This window comes from Ambystoma mexicanum, chromosome 14 (assembly GCF_040938575.1).
Source record: "Ambystoma mexicanum isolate Mex_15411 chromosome 14, UKY_AmexF1_1, whole genome shotgun sequence".
Taxonomy (NCBI): domain Eukaryota; kingdom Metazoa; phylum Chordata; class Amphibia; order Caudata; family Ambystomatidae; genus Ambystoma; species Ambystoma mexicanum.
This window is the reverse complement of record NC_090940.1, coordinates 583,008,041-583,033,003: the sequence shown is the minus strand read 5'-3', so window position 1 is coordinate 583,033,003 and position 24,963 is coordinate 583,008,041. Positions and strand designations below refer to the sequence as shown.

Sequence of the window (24,963 nt, the reverse complement as noted above, 5' to 3'; positions counted from 1 at the left end):
CCCGTGTAGCTTGTGGGCGGTGTCAGAGCAAGGATGGCGACCGATGCTGGGCTAAGCGAAAAGGGAATGTCGGAAGGACTCGTGTGCAAAGCAAAACTTGCATCTCGCAGCACACACTGCCAGGTTGGGTTGATGTTTCTTTCACTCTGCAGGTTCCAGTGTGAGCAGACACAACTTGAGATCCTCTGTCATTGTGTGTGATGTCATGCAGTCCCCCAGGGCAGGAAAGCACACCGCTGAATCACACATTTCCCATTTGGATCTTTGCATTTACCTCAAACTGCTGGGGGAGGTTCACACGAGCAAACTGTCATTCCTGTACAGCCCCGCTGCAGCCGATCTGCTCATAAAATAAAGTGAGTGTGCGCTGTGGTCGAAGTGAGTGGGAGCGGTCGGGAGTGGTGCTCCTCTACTTTTTTTAATTTAGTTTTACAGCTCCTATACTTTTATTTTGAAAAGAAACCGTTCCGGAACATTATCGTTTTAAAATAAAAGTGTAGGAAGAAGTTGAAACTTGCACATTCAGTGCAGTGCACTGAACATTCCCTTAAACAGCAGGCACAATTGTTTGGGGGCTTGTATTGTGTGTGGGAGCGGGCAGGGCAATGGGGTTTGTGAGGAGCGGCACAGGCTAGCAGGGAACATAGTTCCACTACTTCTTTTCTTACACTCGACCACTGAGTATGCGGCGAAGTGTGTAGCAACCACAGGCGGCAAAGGGTCCTCTAGCTCTAGATTCAGTTCAGGGGACTGATTTGGCCACAAATGAATTTCTAGGCACACATAGGACTGACAATAACATTCAAATAAAAGGCTATTTATTCAACATTAGCACCCTGGAAGGGGGCGCTGGTCAATCAGGATGCTCAGAATGCGGGCTGTATTGCATAGCGCATTCCTGTGTTCGGCAGCCTGGGTGCTGATAGCCAGTTCTCCCCTTCATTTCCCTCCTCTCACTTCCCGCTCGCCTCTTAGCACCCGTGTACTTTCCTATGTGGGTGGTAAGACTGTGTATTTTTTTAAAGAAACATAGCCTTTTTTAATGCTGATGACGTCACCATCATCATATTAAAAACAGGTTTAGGAAACACAGCGCGCCGGACCGCGCATCAAAGGTACGTTTCTTTTTTTAGTTTTAAAACGCACCATTAGCACCCATGTGGGGAACTATACGGGTGCTAATGGCGATATTCCCCTTGGTAACAGCACCAAGGCCCTTGTTAAGGGCATGAGCGAATCGCCTCATTATTATGAATTCAAAGAATTTGCACAAAGTACATGTCCTCTCTCAACCCTCCCTCCCCTAAAGACAGATTATACATGCTCCCTGGGGACCTTCTCACTAGCTTTTGACACAAATAGAAAATCCCCATGAGGTCACATGACAGCCAGCCAGACATCAAAACACAATTTCTAAATTCACTTTTGTTACTTTTAACTGGAAACTCCTAATGTGAATTGGAGCTCATTAGAAAGCTCTTTACTTAATCAACGTAAAGCCTTCCTGCAACTATATTTAGGCATAAGTGGCCTACAACCCTACACTGCCAGGTTGTAACAAAGTACAGAGGAGTTTGGTGGCATCTTAATGAGGGCGGCCATTTTGATTTTTGATTTGATTTTACATTTATAGCAGCGCACAAAACCACCTGGGTGCTAGTAACAGTTACAGCCGTTACAGGTTACATGATGAAGTTACATTGACGAGGCAGCGTTGTCATAGAGCTCTAGAAACATCTCTGGAAGGAGCTGTTTGGGGGGATAATGCTGTTTTTTTTTTTTTTTATAAAAATGAAGCGTAGGTTCAAACCCTGCCCAGGCCAACTAAGTCTTTCTTCTCAGGTCAAAAAATGAGTACCAACTTCGGTTTGGTGATAATTGTATGTAAATATGTTCTCTGCACAGCTCTTTGGTGAAAGCACTTTATAAATAGCCAATACTGTTGTGAGAACTTTATTAACCTCCTGAATGCCAAACAGCCTTTTATCATAAAAATGCCCATGAAAAAAAAAATGCAGCCTGAGTGTTGAGTTCCAAGATGGTGAGGAAGTTTGAAGGCGCGCGTCATTGCTGTCGGTGTGGCGGGTCTGCTGCTATCGTTTTGGTAGGAGGTGATTATGTTGAATACTAGACGTTCAAGGATTTGGGTTAGTGATGATGCAGAAGAGAGACCGGCTGATACTTGGATGGGTTGTTTGGGGGTCAACAGAAGTATTTTTTTTTTTTTTAGGACAGGAAGAAAAGTTACTACTTTGTTCATGTGAGGGAAAATCCCAGGCGCCCTACGGAGCTGTGGTAGGATCGCTCCGGGTCAACGAGCAGGCCTTGAGGACTTACCGGTGATGGGTATCGTATTGTATTGTTTATTTATTTAGCGCCTATAGACAAGAAAGTGTTTCGAATCCAATCCATGTATCCAATCCCTGGTACAGCGCTTTGAAGCAGGGGGGAGTGCAAGCATTTAAGCACGATACACATCGCAAAAAAAAAATAAATAACATACATAAAAGATGAGAGAATGGTAAGAGTAGGTCATTGCTACTGGACCTTTGATTGGCTGGGAGGGGATAGTGGTTAAAAGGATGGGAGGGTGGGCGGGCAGCCACAACTGTAGGAACCAGCCTAATCGTGAAGAGAGCCGTAAGCATATAAGTAAATGGACAGGGGTGGGTGCAGAATTGCAGAAAGGGTTGGGGCGTTAAGGGACAGTCTCAGATTTTGTATATTTGAAGTAGAATCAATGTTTTTTGTTATTTTTTTGCATTTGGAATGGCGTCATTAAATTGCTTGAAAAAAGTCGTTTTATGAGGTGCGGTATTTTTTAACATGTATTCCTTTCCATCATTACTTTAAAGCGAGCTATTTTGGGTTCAGCAAGGCTCCTTTAAGAAGCGCCTGTGCTCCATAAAAGAAAGGCCGCCTTTCGTTGCTCGCCACGGCACATGCCCTGCCTATTTTTAGCCGGTGCGAGTTAGCAGCGGGTGCTGGCGCTGCTCTTCCAACCAACCACCTGACTTTCCTGGCACCGTCTCGCCCGACGCTACCGAGGCCCTCCCTACACGCCCAGTGGCAACTCTCCATGTCCCGTGCCAGCTCCGGGAACACTGGCAGACAGTCTGCTGACCCCCGCGCCACATGGCACGGCGTGCACAGAGAGGCCAGTGTCTCGGCGCTTGCCCACAGCCTCTCTTTGTACGTGCCTGGGTAGCGGGCGGGCAAACCCGCACCTGGGCCACAGTTCCTACGTAGACACACTTGTCTATTTTTTTTAGATAACCTGGAAAAGGCAGAGGGCCTGACAGGCTCACAAAGCGTGTCTGTAAAGGTCCGCTCCCAAAGGCTCAGTTCTAGCGTGCGGAAGCAACAACATGGTTTATTTTTGGGATTGTCAGTGTTGTGGTATTGTAAAACACATGTGATATTTAAAATACCTCCTGTTTTAAAAATACATCATTCTGATGTGATTGTTGGCAGGGCTGACTTCAGGGCAAGCAGCCGGGGTGCCACATTAGACCACCTGCCACGTCAGCTCGGGGGAGTTTTTCAAGTGCTTTCCCGAGCTGGCTTGGTGGCATGGTGAGTGAGGACTCCAGGGTGATTTCACAATACTGCATGTGGTAGTTGCGTTATGCGGTAAAGCATTTTTGACAAAGTACGTCCATCTCACAAAACAGAAGACAATTAAGAGTTTCTTCCGAATCTCAAGCGTTTCCTGTTTCAAATGTCATCACTCGCTAAAGTCATAAACAGTGCCGGAAATGAACAACATTTACTGGGGGAACCCCCCGACCTGCCCTTTGCACTCGGGGGTGAGGGAGGCAGAATTTGGTAAGCAATGGAGTTCTTTACAAATCATAGGGGGATGGACACGGTGAGGGGAAGCAGAGGTCCAAGGGCGCAGAGAGCTAGCAAAGGGGAGGGTGCAAATTGTCAGCGGGGGATGTACAAGCACCCAGGGCAGGAGCAGATCGCCTAGGCTCAGGTTAGGCAGGGAGTGGAGGATGCTTGGACCTAGGTTTTGGAGAGGCCACATAGTCAGTGTATAGCCATCGTGTAGGCATATGCCAACATTGGCCTGGAAATACCTTCATTTGCGCTACTCAGTGATCAAAGTGAGCGGGAACGGTCGGGAGCGGTGTTCCGCTACTTTTATTTATTTCTGTTTACCATTCCTATACTTTTTACAACCATATTCACCGTTCTATACAGAGGATTTGCCCATTCTTGCCCCTGTGGAAGTGTAAAGTTGTAATAGAAGCCTTAGTTACTAGTCAGTATTGCAAAGCCCCGGCCGCAACACCTTGCCACATGTCACACTATGCGTCCGCCTACCCTCTCCCCTGCCGAGAACACAGTTCCACAACTTATTTCCGTACACTTCTAGCACTGCTTATACCGGTATAGCAATCATGAACCAGCACTTGTCAACAAAAGCCCATCCTTGCAACAATTCAGCAGCAAACGTGCAAACTCAAGTGTTCACTGCTTGTATCAAACAGTGGCGTTAGCTGGCTTGTGCGGCGAGAGGTGCGTGCCACTACTAGAACTGGAGCACGCAGCACGCTGCAGTCCTTGGAATGCGCTCACCGTGCCGATCTCATGAGTACCTGAATCCAGGGCACTATGGGATTCAAGTCCATATCTACGGAAGGAGCCGTGCCTTTATCGGTGCTGCCCACAATGCTATGTGGGTGAAGGGCGTGCCAGTCGTGGCCTTAGCAACAGGGACATGGTTGGGAGTGAGCCAAAGTGGCTAATCCGGATCTTCACACTCCACACAAAGTTTCAGGCCGCAGCGAAGAGGATGCTATGGTCCACCGGCATACAGTGTTTATATCAAATCTTTTATATAGCATTCCTATATATCAAATATTTTATATTGAAAACGTTTATATTGAATGTATAAATAGTGGTGCAGTAAAGGGTTAAATATTTTTTTTCAAATGGTTGGGATGAGTTTTTAGGGGTGGGAAACAGGGGCTTGGGGGGACCGTCACAACAAAACAAACAACAAAAAGTCCATTCACTATAACATTTTTCAATATAAAAGATTCGATATATGGTCATTCTTTATAAATTACTTCGGTATAAAGACATGTAACCGGTCCACCCTTCCAAGGTCAGTCGCCTGCGATCATGCCATTTTCTACATATTGAAGACAATAGGCTGTACAAGAACAGTATTAGTATGAACCAGCTGCTGCTGTTGTGCTGGTGGAGTAGCACTGTGTGATATCCTGCCCTTCTCTCCCTGGGCACCCATGCTGCTGGCATCACAGAACTTTCACATGGCGGCCACAGGAGGGTTCCATGAGGCGCGGTTGAGAGGGAGGCCTGGCTGAAGTAAGGACGGATGACCGGCGCCTGCCTATTGATATCGACTACTGTCTGCTGATACCTGATAAAATGACCATGAACACGTTTGATGTACATAAGAAACAGCCTTTCATAAAGATGTGGCTACTTGTCATCACTGCTTGCATTCCTTGCATACAATGCACAGCTGTCTTTCCCAATGTGATTTGATTTTGAGCGAAGCAGCTCTTCTGCCTACTGTCAGCACGATTTTCCGTCCTGACTTTCTGCAGCTGTATGAAGATTTTACATACCCTCCCAGTGTTGAAAAGCATGGTTGATGGCTGACAGCCCTTGATTCCTGCTCACAGTAACCTCCAATGTAACCAGTGAATATGCAAATGACCCCAGTGTTCACCAAATGGCACCTATCTATTTACATTCAGGCTTAGAGAGTTCAGTCTCTTTTTTTAGCTAAAATGATTGTGAATGTTTTAGATCAGTGGCTCTGCAAATTTTGGCTCCCCGGATGTTTGAGACTACACCTCCCATGATCCCTCAACATTGATGATCCTGGCTAGGGATGATTGGAGTTGTAGTCCGGAACATCTGGAGAGCCAGAGGTTGCAGACACTTCTTTTAGATCCAGGCCCTTTGAACAGCATAATCTAAAGTTGCAAGCATGCAAACATCTCTTAGCTAGAAATCAAGGCTGGATAAGGCTCCACTAATGACATCATTGTAATGGGTTAAGCTTAATACCCAGAAGTTTATAAGTGCAGACCCGGGGATCGAACCTGTGTTGCACCGCATCATCATGTTTCCAAGACGAGTGCGTTGCACCTGAGCTATCCTCCCGAGAGAAATGGAGCGAATTGGCACCTATGAACCCTTCAGAAGGATGGTCCATCAAGAAATACCCCAGATTCTCAGCTTGCCAGAAGTAGTGTGCTGTGCGCTAAATCAGTCTGTGAATTTGGTGTTTTAAGACTCACAGAATGCTTTGCCTTCAGTGACTCAAGCACAGCACAGAAAACAGACTACATGACATAATAGGATATTTATACCACGCTTAATACCCAGAGGTTTCTAAGCTGGACCCGCGTATCGAACCTGTGTGGCTCTGTGTCATCTTGCTTCCAAGGTGAGCACGTTGCCGCGGAGCTATCCTCCTGAGCTGAGAAATGTAGTTCAGAGGCTTTCTAAATGTTCAAAGGAATCTGCAGTGCATTGGTGACTGAAGAATGCAGCTGATGCAAGTGTGGTCCTCCTCCGCTTGAGTGAACTCCGAAGCAGACACGTTCTGCATTTAAGGGGACTGCTCCCTCTTCCCTGCCCTGATCACCACCACCATCGCTGCTCCCCCAGCCCAGTTTTAACAAATATACATATCCTAATGCTTTATGGATTTCTTGATATTAGAAGTCATTAATTGACCCACCCAGTAATTGGTCTTCCTGATTAAAGTGCCAGGTGAAACAACAATGCACTGAATGCAGCAAACGTTGCAATTGCCTCCTTAGCAGAAGCATAGAAATGGTTAACTCCCAGTTAGCAGCACTCAACATACTATGAGTCATTACAAATGACAGGTTCTGTTGACTTAATTTCTCTCCGAAGGTCATGGGTTGGGCAAAAGATTACTCTTAAAGTGAAAGTGCCTATGTGTACTAATAAAGTGGGTCAATGTTGTCTTACACTATGTATTTATTCAGCTGAAACCTTCGAGGATGATGGGGAACAACTATACCCAATGCGGGTTGGGAAACGAGGACGAAGGCAGCTGTCGTTGGGAGCAGAAGAGCTCAAACCGGCCCAGTCACGAGAAGCTCAGGGGTCAAAAGTATGCTGAATGGAGGCCTGCAGAAGGAAAAGATGCTTCTCTGGAGAACAGAACAGCGCAGAGAACGCTGAAGCTGCCACAAGACAACGGTGAGCACAGAGAGGGGAATTGGGAAACTAGGGCACTTTGCATGCCGGTGAAAGACATTGATATTTACAGGTTGAGTCTGGGCAAGGGAGCTGGGACACTGAGTGCATGGCCGAATTAAACCAATGGAAGGGGGTCGAAGACCCAGTGTCTGAATGAGGCAGACTGTAACCTTTGGAGGAAGTCCTGGCAGGAGAGTATACCAGGCAACCTGTTGCAAGTCTCGGACCCACACCCAATCATAAAGTGAAAATTGTGAATGCTCTGGCAGGAGAATAAACCAGGCAACCTGTTGCGAGACTGAGATCTGCACACAATTGTGAATAAGCTGTGAAAGTGAAGAAGACAAAAGACAACCTCTTACATGTGTGAAATCCCGGGGCAGAGAACCATACCCACTGGGTTGCAAAGTATAATAAATTGTGAAAGCCAAGGAGAGGAAGAGAACCCCTTTGTGAAATCCAGGGGAAGGAAGCCATACCCCCTGGACTGGAAAATTGCATATTCTTGGAAAAGGAACTATGACTGTGGAATTTTGAAAATCAAGGAGAGAAAGAGAAGCTTTTTGAGTGTGTGAAATCCTGGGGAGGGGAATATACCCTCTGGGTTGGAAGGTTGCATATTGTGAAAAAGCATAGTGGAAAAGTAAGGAAATCCTGCCAGGAGAATACACCAGATGAACTGATTGGAATCTAGGACCTGCACGTAAAAGATATAATACACTGTAAAGGAAGTCGCTTGGAATGTGGCAAATCCAGGGTAAATGGGGACCATACCCCCTGGACTAGAAAGTTGAATAGGTTGTGAAAGCCAAGGAGAGGAAGAGAACCCCTTGACTGTGTGGAATTTAGTGGAAGGGAGCCATACCCCCCGGGATAGGAAATCCTATATTTTTGGGAGAGATGTGTAATTGTGCCCTGTAAAGCCTGAGAAAGTCATGTAAAGGGCACCCGCCTAGGGATCGCAGAACTGTGATTATGTCTTTATTTTGGCACCTTTTGGAACTTTGTGTTGGAACTTTGGAAAAAGCTACAGATGGCCAGTTGAAAGACTATAGGCCTCATTATGACCCTGGCGGTAGCCGTGCCGTTGCCGCTGGTAATGATTTTTTATTGGGTCCAAGAAAAGGGCAATAACTGGTTTATGCCGACCTTAGCGGACCCGGTAATTGCCCTTTTCTTGGACCCCGTAAAAATCAATCCCCATTCGCATTTGGGGATTAAGGATTGGGATAAGACAGTCCAAATGCCATCATAGTGCGGAGAAACTGCCCTAAATGTCTTGTACAGGAGGCGTAGCACTGAGTAAGGCCCAGTCCTCGTTCTCGAAGGATCATGTCCACCCCTCCTCTGGCGTTATTTGCTCAGCAAACGTACGTGTGACGCTGCTAATCCTTGTCAATATTAGCACGGTTTCTAAATAGAACCAATTAGGTTCTTAACCCACAAGCAAACACAGACTGGATACTGTTGCTAAATGCTCATGTATGTTTAGTTAAATGCCGCCGCCCGCGTTCCGTGTTCAATGCGTATGGGTCAACTGGTTGCGTGGCCGTGCATTGTGATGACCATCTCAATAGGGAAACGGAATGTGGTATTTTCGTCAAACCTATTTACTATTGTCACCAGTCGTAATAGAATGACCACCTCAGAATGGGAGGTAAATTCCCCCGATTTCAAGCTGGCGTTATTCCCCATTTTGCATCTCATAAGGCTCAGTTAGCTGTTGGAGTATTTACTATAGGAGGCAGTGCTGGTCATTGGGCCGGCTCTCAGCGGATCTGAGATCCGGCACCAGATATGGAGCCGGATCTCGTGATCCGGCCATAGTCAGCCTCCCAAGACCATGAACCGCGCTTGAAGACATTAAAAAATTCTTTTTTTTAAAAAAGCGCCTGCGACGGCAGCATTGCCTTTTACCGCGGCTTTGGCACTGGCGGGTAATGCACAATGCTCGCTACATGTACAAGTGATTTTTTTCAGTTGTACATTTAGCGAGCAGTGTGCATTACACACCAGTGCCAAAGCCAGCGGTAAAAGGCATACGTGTTTCAGCATTGCTGAATATTCACTACGAGCCCCGCCCCATCTAGACCACGCCCCTTCTGGCACTGCCCCCCAACTCTTCCCCCACCCAGGCCCTTGTGTTGTAGGATCCCCCCACCACATTTTTTTCATTTCCACCACTGGTAGGAGGTAATTGTGCACGTTGTAAATCTACCTTTTTCCAGGAAGGACAACGTCCGGCCAAATGTTGGATGATTTTCCTCCAACGTAACTCTACATTCGGAAAATGGAGGTGCTGTAAAAATGGTGGTAAATCTCTTACTAACTGAAAGGAAAATTCCTTATGGGTGCCTCACGCTGGACATACTATATATATATTCGTTAGGCGTCAATTGTGTGCCTCTATTAGTATGATCCAAGTACATTTCAATCGCCATCTGAAATATGTCTTAATAGCTATGGTATATGGAAATCAAGAAAGGGAACCGTCCCTTTGGTGTTGCTAATTGATTATTTATTTAAGTTTGTACTCCAACACTAATGCACGTGTTGTGTGTTTCGCCTGTATGGCTTTTTCAAGGCTGATCATTTCAAAAATGCATTAATTCATTTTATATACAGGGAGGAACAAGGCTCTTTTGATCACAAAAGAACACACACGAGAGAAGAAATCAGATTTGATGGGAAGCAGTGAGCTTCTTACAATGGGGCGGGTTTGAGGGACATTCTGACCAGGCTGTGAAGGGAAGTAAATGGAACAGTCACCGGGGGAAATACATGGGTGAACATACATATATTAAGGACCACCAACATTAGACATTTTTAAGTGCAGGTAGGTATAACCATGATGGGTGAAGTGCTAGAGTGGAGGCAGTAGAAAGTGATGGACAGGGTAGAGGTGAGGGAAAAATGTTAGCTAGAAGGCAGGTGAGAGGTAGGTTAAGAAGGTGGCTCGGAGGCGAGGAGGTAGGCTTTCAGAATCAGTTCAATTCTTTGTATTTTGAATAATTACTTGGGACTTGAAGTGTCTCTTTATAGCTCAGATCACATATATTAATTTGATCATTCAAAGCCCTTTTTATTTGATATTTAGGCAGAGTCCCGTTAATGCCTTTATTTAAACAAGATGCCATCCAAATAATGAGGCCCGTAACAAACACAGAGACCATTTATTTAAAAAAGTAGCTCATAGGCAAGCTTATCAAGTCCTTACCTTCCAGCAAATTTTGGTTGACTAATACATTTAGTGAGTGTTCATTGCGCTCCATTTTACTTTATGGAAAGGTTATGAGGCCAAAGTGGTTAATTCATTGATGTTGCAGTGCAGTATCGTGTTTAGGTGCTTTATAAATGCTATATCATATCATGTTTCCAAGCTGCCAATCTGACGCTCCCCAAACATTGCCTTCTACATCAATCGTGAAATTACTAAAATTGTTTATCATCCAAGTAATCTTTTTTTTTTTTTTTGTCTGGCAGAAAACCAGCGCCAACTTCGATTATTGGGTTGGCCGGTGAAGCAGCGATAAGGCTTGTTTCTGATCGTGGGTGCGAATCCCCTGGAAAATACTGACCTGTTGTTAGCCAATCAACATGCTAAAGTCACCCCGAGGGGGGGCGGGTATGCCCCGACCTGGGTCCCGAGTCTGCCGGGCCTAGAGACCCAAGCTACTCCTCACTGATGACGCACAACAAGGCTGAAACATGTCTGGGGATGCTTGTGGTCTCGTGCAGAAGGGATGTGACCTTGCAGTTCGGGCTGGACTGCACCTTTTGGGGTAAGACCAAGCCTGATTTATAGATGGTTATCCCCTTCTGTAATAGCTTGACAGGCTGAAAAACGATGGTCTGGAGCGTGGCCCAGAGCTGTGCCTGTGGTGATGATCAAGTCAAAAACTTCCAGCCATCACCTTTTAGTTTTGCTAAAGCCAATCAACATGCAGCATTTTGATATTGCACAATGAGCTGTTTCCCTTGCTAATGAGATATGATAGGATGTTCTTTGAAATCTCAGGCCCAATGCCTAATTACTGAGGATTCACTGTATTGCATGAGAAAATGCATCACTGCATAACCCTGGGGATGTTTTGCATGCACCTAGCTCTGTGTGGCCATCATTTTTGTATGCCCTGACCCATGCCACAGCCACGCAACATAGTCATGCCACAGCTTCCTGTCGAAACCTATGCAACATGCAGAGGCCAGCTTGGAACCTTAGGCCAGCATCCATGTGCGCTGACAGGAAGTCCTCCATAATTCGTGAACACTGACTTTAAGGCTCTTATTCACAAGCGTTTTCCAATGGGTTATGCCATTATAAAACGCGTCTGTGAATTAGGCTCTAAGTGTCAAGTGGTCACATGCTTAGTGGGTCGCCATGAGTTGTTGGGTAGGGGCAGTTGGCCCGAACCACTTGACTCACCTATGTGGCCTTAGTCTCCCCACCACAATAGTCATTTGAACCCCCATATATGGATGATAAATGGTTAACAATGACCCCCTTCCCCCTCCCACTAAGCAATCTGTTATTTGCATAAGCAATTCTACAATACTTCGGATGGCCATTGTGGATTGCGTACAGAGCGACCGACACTCATTATCAGGCAATGTTTTATGAATCCCAGAGGGCGCAGGGCACTGGAAATTCTGCCCGCCTCTTCGCATTGTGCCTGCTTTGTGGCCACCAAGGCAGTGATGCATCAGGCTCCACGTAAATGCATGCCGCGGGGTGGCACTGAATATTTTGATGCACAAAACAGACATGGCATGGTTCGAAGCAGTGCCCCTTTTCATCTCTTGCCAGTGCTGGATTATCCATTAGGCCAAATAGGCACCGGTCTATGGGCCCCACTCTTTCTCGGGCCCCACGACAATGGATCAAAATAAAGCAGTGCAGAAAATTAAAAACGTATTAGGAGATAATTTGCGAGTGGAGGCCCTGACATTTCGACTGCCTTGGGCCTTCCACAGGGTCTAATTCGGCACTGTCTCTTGCCACTCAGCCAATATCATTCTTGCTTGCTTTAAAGTGGGAAGATCTTAGGAATTTAGGGACAGCGAAGGCTCAACTTTCCCTTACCCCTTCGCTGCAGGACAGAGGCTGGCAACAGCTCTGCCAATTAGTGCCAGCTGATGTCTTATGACCCTGGGAACCAGCCCCAGAACACCTTCTCATTTCAAAAGAGAGCCCACCTAGTAGTTTCCCAGGTGCAGTGGCTCCATGTTATGTTATGTTATTTTGCATTTATATAGCGCCTTATATACCATTGCTATGGTCTGAAGGTCACCAAATAATTCAGGGTGCTTTTGATCAGGTGACATAACCGAGGGCCATCAGCAAGTGCTGAAGCTCATGGGTACCCGGCACTTGGAATCCTGATTTGGAACAGAAATGGGGACTTTGCAGCTGTTTCCAGTAATTGAATTTTACACTTTTGTTTAAGCCAGACTGTTTTTTCATATCAGTTTAAGAAGCTTCCTTCTTGCACTGGCATCTGAATTGCTGTAATTGTAATTATTTATTCATTTATAATGCGCACCGGGCCCGTAGGCATGAATGAGCTGGGATTGTCTGCCACAGGCACTTTAAACACTTATAGGATCGCATGTATCAGTGTTTTCTTTTTTTTTTGGTTCAATAATCCTACATTTTGTTTTCTGCTGTTATTTCATAGATCAAGAGCGTCCGTATTGGGGGCACTCTTTTTGTATTTAAATGGCAGACAATATGTTAACCCCCGGCTTAACACTTCTAGGAGGCAGCGAGATTCATAGCATGATGTGAGCCTTTCGTTTCCCTCTTAATTTGAGTTTAGCTGCTGGATTGCGCTTTTTTTAATTGATACATTTGTGAGACAGTTTTCAGGTGCCATATAGAATATTTGGTCGCCTGTGGTTTCAACAAAGTAAATTGTTTCGTGATAATTTACTTTGTTGCAAATACTTGGGGTAGGGTTGGTAGTGATGGGGAATGGGGGAAACGGGGGGAGTGCGCTCTCCCAAATAAGAATAAATAAATAAATAAATCCGAAGAAAAATAATTTACTTTGTTGTAATAACGCAGAGCCCCATATTTGCATACAAGTTACTCTCTAGTTTTCTTAAGTGTTGACTTGGCTAGTGAGATGAGAGTCTCATCTGTGCCTGGAGGTTTAAGCTAGAAGATGGCGGGACTTAGTAGCTGGGGAGAGGGGAGCAGGTTTCCATTGGAGGGCGTGGGAGTTGGGGGGAGTACCCAACAGAAGCCATAGACAGGACCCCCGTGATGCACCACGCAATAGACGATGAAAGATCAACGGTCAGAAATGTTAGCGATTTAAGGCGGGTATAGATTACACAATGTTATGCCAAGTTAGGCAGTATTTGTCAAGCGCAAAGCTCACAATTTGCATATCTTCTTGGCACCGCCAGCTGTCGTAGGGGCGAGGGGCTGTTTTGCCAGGAGTGGGTTGCCTTCGGAGGGGGTGCTTTCAGTGAGTGGGAGCAGCTCCGCCCCATTTCTCACTGGCTACAGAATGACGTGAGTGTGTTTTTGGCTCAAGGGTGGTCCGGGCTTTAGGCCTTCTACAAAGCGCTGTCTTTTGGGGCGTGCTGAAACAACGCGCAGGAGGAAGGAAAGGAAATTCCCTCCCACAAGCGGTTGAAGTGTATGAAAAGAAGTAGTGGAACTATGGTCCCTGCTGGCCACCCCCCGCCCCCACCACCCCGCTCTCCACAAACACCCATTGCCACGCCCTATCCAGACGCAATCCAAATCCTCAAACGAACACATTTGATGTTTAAGGAAATGTTGAGTGCAGTGCGCTGAAGTTAGTGAGACCAGATTTTAAAAGTAAAAAAAACGGAACAGGGCAACTGACATAAAAGTAGGACTAACTCTTGAAAGTGGCTGTCAATGCACTACACTTCAGTAGCGTTTGGGGGAGAAGGGGGTTTAAGTGTTACTGTTCAAATAAACACATATTATAATTAATGTATCCCAAACTAACACTATCTTTAGTTGTAAAATGCAGGTGTTTTTTCTGTGCAAGATTGTGCATTCCTGCCTGCCATCTATGAAGACCTATTACAAAAAAAATGGGACCACTGCAGATTCCAATGGGAACATAATCTTGAGAAATGGGGACAGAGCAGCAAATACCCGGACAGTCCCGGCAAAACCGGGACGTCTAGTCAACCTAACTGAAGTACTAGTTTAAACTTTTTTGGACACTTGTATTTTAAAAGTAAACCATTCCAGGACTGTTTCTTTTTTTAAATGAAAGTATAGGAACAGTAAAGCTGTTTTTTTGTTTGTTTTTTTTTGTAGCAAGAGGAGCGCCGTTCCCACACTTCGACCACTGCCTCCTACTCCCTCCTTCCTCGGCCGCGAACAGCCTCCAGTTGGCCAAACATATGTAACATTAGCCTCCGCGCTACAATCATGCAAAACTTTGCATGGTAGTACAACATTGTGACTTTGCTCTCCGTCATACCAACATAGAGCTCGTGCAAGTTGCTATTTAGGATTTTTATATCTTGTTCAGCCTTCGATGCCTGATCGGAACCCCATTACTTCCAGAATGTTCTACGGAACATACGATGGCAAGTTTCTGGAACGGAACCTAGTTGTATCATATCCACAGGCCTGAAAGCATGCTACATGCTAAGAATGCGTCCTCTTTCAAGGTCAGCCGTAGTCACTGGTACGAATTAGGCTTTCTGTTAATGTGTGAACATCGTCCGCAAATGAACTTTAGTGTTACGGAAATTAGAATGAACCCTTTTGGCCAGGGACCGGGAAGCTAATGCATGTTTAGAAGAACCAGCCAATTATCTTCCGTCCAACCGGCTGCCAGCCTTGCAGCTGCTTTTTGGACCTCTTGGAGACAATGTATTAGCTTATTGGCTGTATATGAGATTAGAATGGTAAAAAAAAAAGAACAATGTTCATGCAGTGATGGGAATACTAATATAACTGTGTCTACATTGTCTTTACATCTGTGCATTCGCGTCTAGAGCATTCAATGCCCCCATACACCGTCTCATTTTACGTCTTTCTTTACCTCCTATTAACCTTTTTTTTGGCATCTGTTCTGCTTGTTCCCTGAAAAATGAGTAAAAAAACTGATGTAAATACAGTGAAGCAAATTGAGCAGTTGGGAATGCAAAACTTGCACATGCTCAGATGTAAAGACACATTACTTTCAAACAGATAGCCAATGGATGAGGTACAGCTCTTTAGTACTCAACAATCCTGTCCCGTGACAGCATGAACAAGCCACAGAGTAATACAAAAAATTCAATCACAGTTTTAAGAGTTGTTTCTTTCCTATTTTTTGTTAAATTATAAAATATATATATCATCATTTTTCCTAACTTATGCTATCAATTTCATAGCAAACAAAAGTGTTGACTGTAAGGACCATGAAATAGTCAATGGAACAAGAATTGAGGTTAGCAACACAGCGGTGCTACCTTACAAACTGTACCAAAAGAAACATTTCATAGAGTTCAAAACAGGGTAATATGGTGGAGGACGCGGTTAAGAAAGCCATCAGTGACACCCGATCGATCTAGCAAATCGACTGGTGCCAGATCTAACGGGCACATGCAATATATGCTACTGTTTGGTTGCCCTACCAAACGAGGTCTTAGATTTTTCTTCTAAGCTCACTTTCCTCTTGGATCTCTTTCTACTCTTGCGCTTGCATTCTCAGATCACAATGTCAGTTTCTTTTGACTGCGCCCCAGGTCCTCTTTCTGCCCAAACCACGTTTTGTTCCTTTTCTCGTCTAGCCCCAAAAAACTGAATGAAGCTTCCATTTTATTCTCGATCACGCTGATCTTTCACTCTATTTTACTCTCGTTTAAACGTTCTTCTTTTTCTCCTATTTCTGATTTTATCATGTAATCTGAATATTATTGTACCAGATATGTATGTTCAGCACTTTGAGATTAGCATTTAAGTTCATTAAATATAATATAATACAAAACACCCATACAGGAATAGAAGACTTTACAATAATATAGAGTCTGTGGTTCCTGCCAGGACTTTTCAGATCAGGAAAATTGACCGTAATTTACAATGACCATAGAGTTTATGCATCCTTCTGGAAAATAATTCTGCACATTTCCCAATCCTGAAGTGGTTTGTCCTGGGAGGATAGCTCAGGGGCAACGTGCTCACTTTGGAAACAAAATGACACAAAGCAACACAGGTTCGGTTCCCGGGTCCTTGCTGAGAAATCTCTGGGTATTTTAAGCGCGTTATAAATACGCACCTAAGACATATTCCTGTAACAGCGCCTCGATGCCCCCGGGCTGTGTGACCGCTTTAAAAATGCAAATAAAGAAATGTTTCACTATATGAAGCTGGGCAGCCTGTTGACTTTTGTCACACAATTCCTAAATGTTTCACTATATGAAGCTGGGCAGCCTGTTGACTTTTGTCACACAATTCCTAAATGTTTCACTATATGAAGCTGGGCAGCCTGTTGACTTTTGTCACACAATTCCTAAAATGTGAATTTTCAGGCGCAATGGGAATCCCCGTTGGATGATGAAATAGTGGTAGGCAGTCAAAGTTTCTGAAATGTTCAACTATTTCAAATCCAGGTTATGCATGCATTCGGGAATGTAAATTCCATTGAAATCTCTCTGTAATGTCTACCGTAGATATCAGAAAAGCAACACATTGGAGTTGGGGTGTGGTTTAATCTTACTGTAGTGGATCTGAACGAAAGGTCTGGGAATGAGACCTGCTCTGAAAGTCCGAAGAGTGGTAGAATGGGAAATTCACCAGCAGCCGATGAGAATGTTTCGACTCTTTGCCCGCCTTTTTCAGGGACACTTTCAGTTAATGATTGGATAAAGGCGACAACTGTAATTGGATGCAAAAGTATTTCCTTGCAAAATATTTAAGCACAGAATGACATCATTAGAGGATCCCTCCCTCACTGTGGAGGCCAGTCATGCACACTTAAAAGCTTTTCAAGAAACTGTCCATATTTCACACACGTGAAAGGAAAATAGAGAACTTAAAAGTTCTCAATAAGGAAGTAAAATTGAGTTGAGAATCTCATGTGTATGTGTCTAGCCATGAGAAGAGGACCAGCCAAACAATATCTTAGTCAATGTCCGAAAAACATAAGGTTCTCATGCTAGGTGTAGGAAAACTGCACCTTTCTAGATGTTCTGGCATACAAATGCCATCACCACTAGCCAGAATAGTCAAAGACGATTGAACGTGGGCGTTTTTTATTTATTGTTTGCTTGTTATGCGCTTATACAGGAAATACATTCTGTTTCAAAGGTTTCAAGGTTTCATTGTAGGCCAAAACATCGGGAGAGCCGCAATGTGCCTTCCTGACACCAAAGTACAATGCTATGCCATGTTACTGGAATTTATACTGCACGCCACCGGCCTTTGCATGGTTGCCAGGCTCCCTGGTGGATATGAAAGAGAATGGGATAGGTTAGGCAAGTGGCACGCAATGACGATTCAAGATGTGTTGATGCATGCAGTTCAGAAGTATCCAGGTACTCTGAGCGGGTTTGTTTCTATGTGGTCTGTATGGGGGGGTTAAAGCGATGGCCAAAACATACCCAAATATGATTACATTTTGTTAGCTACCTTTGACAATATATCATTGTGTACAAATGAATGTAATACTTACATCTTGTTTGATTAAGTGTGTCTAGGTTTTTTAAACAACATTTAAATAAAAATTCAATCAACATGTTGATAAATGGTACGACATCCTTTCATCGCAATTTTTTACCGTGGATTTTTTAACAAGTGGGTTAGAAAAATATATACTTGGGGTGTGGGTGTTCGGGAATATATAAAAAATTAAATTTGATAGAGGGTTAGGGGGGTTCCCCCAAAAATAAAAAATAAATATTTGATGAATTTTTTCATTAAAAATTCTACGGTAAAAAACCCCGCAAAAAAACATGAAAGGGTATGGAACCCATAAATGTACGTATTTCACTAAAACGGTGACATACTACATGAATAGTATGCATTCCTATCAGCCCACAGTGACACCAACAGCAACCCACTGAGCAGCACTGTGTTAGCGGCAAAAAGCCAAAGCCAGACATTATAAGGGTGGCATTATGGGCTACGTAGCTACCGATTTGTATCCAAAATAAGAGTTTCCAGGCCAGGAGATTTTTATTGCTAACTGCAATAAAAACCATGTAGCTGTCTCAAACAGTAGGGAACCCTGTAATAGTTTAGTTTCATAAATGTATAATTAACTGCAGATGCCGCTCGCTTTAGCGTGCAATTCAACTTTCGAAGAGCAATGCTTTACAGCGCATGCGAAACATCACTCAACATTCTTTGAAACTGGGGAAATAAAACCTGGGGATGAGGACTAAAATACTGTAAAAACAATGCATATGCCACATGCAACACGCGTGTGTCTGAATACACACATACGCTCATGCACACTCAAACACATGCGCACACAAACACACACATACACACACACAAAAGACATATGCATATATTAAAGTGAAATTGAAAGGATGCTATGCAGCCACAACGTTCTATGCCCCAGTTAGGCAACATAAACAAAGATTTTAGACATGGGCCTGATTTAGAGTTTGGCAGATTTAAAAACCTCTGATTTACTGCGGGTGGAAACAACCCTGTTTTTATTTAGTAATAGACCAGTTTACAGTGGGAATCCACCTGCGGGGAGCTGGTGGAAAATGTGGCGGTCCGCACTCATGGAAATACGGTCCGGGGATTTTATGCCAGCTTTTGCCGGCAGATTTCTGGTGTGAAGTCGATCTAGTGGCAACTTAAAATAGGGCTGTTTCTGCTGATCAAAAACCAGAGGGTTAACAATCTGCTGAACTCTAACTCAGGCCCAGTGTGTGCGTGCTCATGTGGTAAGGTCTAGAAACTCTCTGGGAACACCAAAATCTAGGATTTGTGGGGCCAAGTGCGACAAATTAAAGCCCCCTTAATTTGCATTTAATGACATCACTGGAAATTACATCACAAGAAAATGAGCACTATGTATATAGGTAGGAGCGAAAACATGGCAAAAAACCAAATATATGTATATATATATATATCTGTATATATATATATGTATATATATTTAATCTGATAGAATAATTTCTAATAGATCCATACACTTGCAAAGCATAAAAGGTGCCCACCTTTTAGGCCCAACAGTTCATAATGAAACATTCCAAAGAAAATAAAATCCAGACATTAGACGTGCTCTTCAATTGTACTTTTATGTGTTCTTGTGGGTAAGTGTCTGCACTGGTAACATGACAACCTGGTGTGAAATCTTAGTAGCTGAACACTTTAGCAAGCAAACTTTTTTTTAATGCTGACCTCAAAAACACACAACAATGGTTGCGTCCAACGGTTGAAAAAATTGGGCGGACGCTGTCCACCCAAATGTATCGACTTGTGCCATGAAAATCAGTACAGGGCCATAACCAAAGAAAGTGTCCCCTCCAGTCTCCAACGTGACAGCCTCTCTTGTCACATCCTTTGTAAATATTCATGGCTCACTTGCAGGCTTTATATATAATGTATTGACAATGTTACATTCTACTTAAACGCGTTTTGGCTTGGTAAATATAAACATGTGGAAATAAGGCAAATAGCTAAAACGGTTTAGTGTGATTTATTTACTTTGTGCAGGAGGAAAGCACACATTTAAGGCAGCTAACTGCTGCTTTCCGTGTGGTTTCAAAATAAAAATGCCCCTTTGCAACTCATAACATGTTAAGAATGACATGTCCACAACAATGGTCTCTTAAATAGGCCATCACCAGTAAACCGCACCCACTTTAACCGCTCTGCTTTAAAAACGAAAGTGATCAGCATTGCGTAAGAAATCTCCGGTGCCTGTTGGGCCGCTGGGAGGGGGGGGGGATTTGTCTCTCCAGCATCACAGCAGGCGGTTGACACCAGAGGAAACAAAGGAGAGCCAAACCTCGAGGGTGAACAGTCACTTTTGAAAAAGATAAGCTTCTCCTTCATCATGCATGCAGCAGCGTGTACTGCCCGTGAGCTCAGCGTGCACTGCAGCAAGCTTAGCGACTCTGAACACACAGCCCAAGCTGCAGCCTGCAACAAGAGGGAGTCAACAGAACCCTCAGCGCTGGACCCTATGAGCGCAGGGGCAAGTGCAGCTACACATACTGCACAGGCCGTTCGCAGGCCCGTTCATCCTTGTGTACCCGCGCTGGTATGCTAGTGGCCAAACCAAGCTGCTTTTGGCAAAGTGGTGGCCCACATCCCGGGTGAAGACGTTGCACACCAGAACTCAGCGATTATTGTCATACCAAATCGATTAAAAGCTGGTGACCATTTATGACCCAGTTCATTGTAGAATGATTTACCGACACTTCGGTCAATATTGCACAGTTTCACCACCCACTCAAGTGATTGATTGAAAAGGGTCAAGAGAAAAGGAAAAGATGGAAGGGCAAGATGGAGTGTTTCCTGATTTTCTCTAAGACGCATATGCTATAGGTCCGAATAAAACACCTAGCATGTCCTTAACTTGATCAGCAAATTTCTTGTTAGTGGTGAAGGATAGCACAGGGGCAATATGCTGGCTTTGTAAGCAAGACCATGTAGAGCAACAGGGGCTCGAGCTCAAAATCCACGCTTAAAAAATGAACTAAGCTATTGTATTTGGTGCGTTATAAAAACATACAAATAAAATAAAACAAAAAAAATGTAAGTCTCTTGTGACTTCTCTCTGAATATCTTTAGAACCCCTAAATCAGGGGTCTGTGCAACCTGTCGCTCTATCAATTTTTTGGACTACAGCTCCCATCGGCCCTAGTAAACGTATTCAATGAGGAGGCATAATGGGAGTTGTAGTACAAAGGAGAGCCGCAGGTTCAGAACACTGCAGGAAATCTCCCGGGATGCTGTGTTCTTCAAATAACTATCATTTTTAGTAAGGTAAGAGAGCAAAGGTGTGCTAGGCAACCCAATCATTTAGAAGTGTCTCCATTGTAATTGCCGGACCTAGACGCGCAATGTTCGAGAAACATTGTCTGGTTAAGGGCAAAACTCCCAGGTTCAAGTTATGTTATGTTAAATGGTTTTATACTGCGCACTGTCACCACTTGTGTGGTCCCTTGATGCTCTGGCAGATCTCTATGGCAAGAGGGTGAGGGGGGAGGTGAGATTGAGGTTAGTGGGAGTAAGTATCTAGTCAATTCATCTAAACCCATTCTATCTAATACCATTCCATCAAATTTTGTCCATCTAATAAATGTCCATCTAATGCATGTTTTTGGGGGGGGGGTGGGGGTAAAGGGTTCATTTTTGCTTATGTGTATTTTAAAGGGTAAACAACTGAAGTTTGGGGTGCGGACCCCCAAAAAAAGAAAAAAAAAGAAAAAAAATGCATTCACTGATTTTTTAGATGGAAAAATGTTGATGGAATGGCATTAGATGGAATGATTTTAGATGAAATGACCATTCACCGTGGGACTAACTAATTTATTTCATTGTGAGACACTGGTTAGATGTTGTTGCATTTACCCTGATGATGTCCATGAACCTCACATGCCTCTTGATAGAGAATCTCCCACAAAATAGAATCATCCGGCCTTGAAATGGTACATATCCAAGTAGGGGAGAAATATATAATACTAACAAAAATCAAGAATATGTAGATATGTTTTCGGACTTAAACATCAAGGAACGGCTCTCTTCTCATGTGGTTCTTCCACCGCCACCCCCCTAGTCACTGCGCAAGCCTATGTTGCCCAGGGCTCATCATTGTTGCTCCTGCCTCTTGCCCTCGTTCCATTGGGCGGGGGCAATGTCAATGAGCAGGTGGCGGCTGCCCAGCTACTGCTGCTCTCCTGGCGGAAATTAGATTCGACAATACATTTGTGAGATGTTATATGGATGAACTATGATTGACTTCTTTTCTTAAGTTTCACTATATAGATGTAGTTGAATAGTCCATTGTTGTTGTTAGCTAATTGCCTGGTACACTTAGGTTTTATTCTATTGTTTTATTGTGATTGATTGTTGATGTATTGTATTATTATTTGCTGTATTGAAAATAAAAATTTTGATCTGATTGACTACTTTATGCCACCATTAAAAAGACATCCCTGCGATAAGGCCACAATTCCTTTCTGTATGAAGCAACATAAAATATACGCATTTGCAGTGGTAGCCAACTGAAGCACTGCTTGTGAGGAAGGAGGAGGATTTCGTAGAGTGGCGAGATGCATGTTAGGAGGAATGCCATTTTTTTTAAAAATGTTTTTAATGCGACTTTATCATGTTATAAAATGCTTGTAAATTAGGCCATTAGTCCATCGCAGAGTTCTGGGTGGGCAAGAAGCACCCACCGCTTTGTAATCCACTGATGTGCATTGCAGAGGCACAGAGACTTTAATGAAGGACACTTCCATAAACTCACATCAAAATGCCATCTGCAGGCCGCCATTTTGTTTATGCATGGCATCTAGGAATTGCCACCCCTTCTTTCAAATATGCCTCTTTTCTCTACCCTACAGCACCACTGAACCCTGAAATGTTGATAATCTCTTTAAACAAACCAAACAATTTCATGTTTGGAAAAATAAGAGGGTCGGTCAGACTGGGATTGGGGGCCGCAAACAGCTAAACCTACTTCACAGATACATTAGAGGCTCGTTCGGTTTCAAAGAAAGATCTTTTAACTAGTACCATTTTTCAGCTGTTGAAATCAATTGCTGAACCCTGTTTTTGTTGAAACTTTTGTTTCATATGACTACACACGTCATGAACTGTTTATCAACTACACCCCCACAAAACACGGTACTGTTCATCACTGCACCCCATTGCCAGCGGGAATGGTATGGACCTGCAAAAATCCCACCACCACGCGTGAATGTTTCTACTTTTTGACAATGGCCAAAAAGGATTCTATATGGTTTCACAGAAACAATGTTAATAATGGTAGGTTTGGTAGTCCTCATTTTGGTAGTTCAACCTGTTTGTTTCTTTTAAAGGTGAGTCCCCAACAACGCTGATCCTTCCACCCTCCCCCAAACCCCCATCCCCTCGCCCACCTCTTCAAATTCAAACTCAACCCAAGCATACTCTCTTTACATATCATTTAATTTTAGTTCAACTTCCAAAATTAGGTCGACCAATCTTGCCACTGTCCATTTTTCCTCTTTCTACAAAACCATCTTATACTGACAAAAATGTACCCAAGCATTCAACAAGCGGCACTCATCCTGAAGTTTGATACCAAGCTTTTAAAGCCATTGACAAATGAAAATTTGATATTAAAATCCTATGATGGATGACATGGAGATATCTAAAACCTTAACAACTTGTACCAAGGTATGCAAAACCCTGCCAACTGCCCTTGGCATAGCTATGATTGTGACAAATGTCCTTACCATTGAAGGACATGACAACTGGCCCTAGGGGTAGATAATCTTGTGACAGCTGTTACGAAGATCTCCCACTGCCGCCCACATTTGTTAGTCATGCGTATATCACTGCGACCCAAATGAGTGAAATTCAATGAAGAACAATGTTGAAACGCCCCCTGCTGTGGCGGGGTACTGTTGCAAAGGCCAGACGTGTTTTCATTCCAGACACCTGTAAGTGATGTATAGTTAGACATTCGCATGTTATAACACTCTTCAATATCGTGTTATAACACTCTTCAATAGCCATCAATTTCTAACTCAATGAAATTGTTTCTTGTTTAAAGAGATGAAACTACACATAACGAAGCTACATGAAAATAATTATTTCTGGTCTCAGTGGGTTGCCCCATCATTAAAATGATTGCCTTTGCAATGCTTTCTGATTCTGAGTTTGCTATGTAAATAAATGCAAGGACTATATAGAAATGTTAAGAGTTCAACGATAACTGCACTGTTGTGTTGTCAATGGGTGATTATTTAAAAACCATAATTTTGAAGATTAGGCTATTATGATTTAACATTTTGATAACGTAGCAGCTCAACCCCACACACCCGTATCAACATCTACATCTATATGAAGTGTTAACAATAAATGGACTCGGATAGTATTTTACCACAGGGATACAAATGAGTTTAGAAAAACAATCTAAAATGTGTTTACATTTCACACATTCATTTTAAACAAAAAAAAAACATTTGGCAATGTTGATTAAAATGAGATTTGCTTAAACAAATAATCTCCAGGTTTTTGATGCATTTCTGACAGATGATTAAAGTCAAGATTAAACAAATAATCTCCAGGTTTTGATGCATTTCTGACAGATGATTAAAATCAAGAATTTCTGATGTCACAACCTAAATGATATTCGACAATACATTTGTGAGATATTCTACGCACTGCCATTGTTTTCAAGAACTATCATTAACGACTTTATGCCACCATCAAAACGACATCCCTACGATATGGCCATGATTCCTTTGTGTATGAAGCAACACAAAAATATACACATTTGCAGTGGTAGTTGGTGTTTCTAAAAGTGTAGAGATGCTCAAGCCAAAATTCTAATATTACATCAAATCAAGCAGACTGTGAATAACGACAGCTATGACTACATGGATGCATTGGAAAGTTATGGAAGGGAGGGTTCCTTGCAGCAAAAGAGATAGATGTGTTAAGCTGTATTCAAAGAACCAATGAACACGGGCCACATACCACGTGTAATGTCGACACATGCTGTTCCTGTCAATCCATCCACCACGGACGATTTATGATGAGATGTATCTAAGGGGCTATGT

The 24,963-nt window shown here is 43.5% G+C and overlaps 1 protein-coding gene across 1 annotated transcript in view; it reads right to left on the bottom strand.

Moving 5' to 3' along the window:
• The window catches only part of FLRT2 (fibronectin leucine rich transmembrane protein 2), a 175,207-nt gene that overhangs the window by 138,345 nt on the left and 11,899 nt on the right, over window positions 1-24,963 (bottom strand). The window lies entirely within an intron of this gene.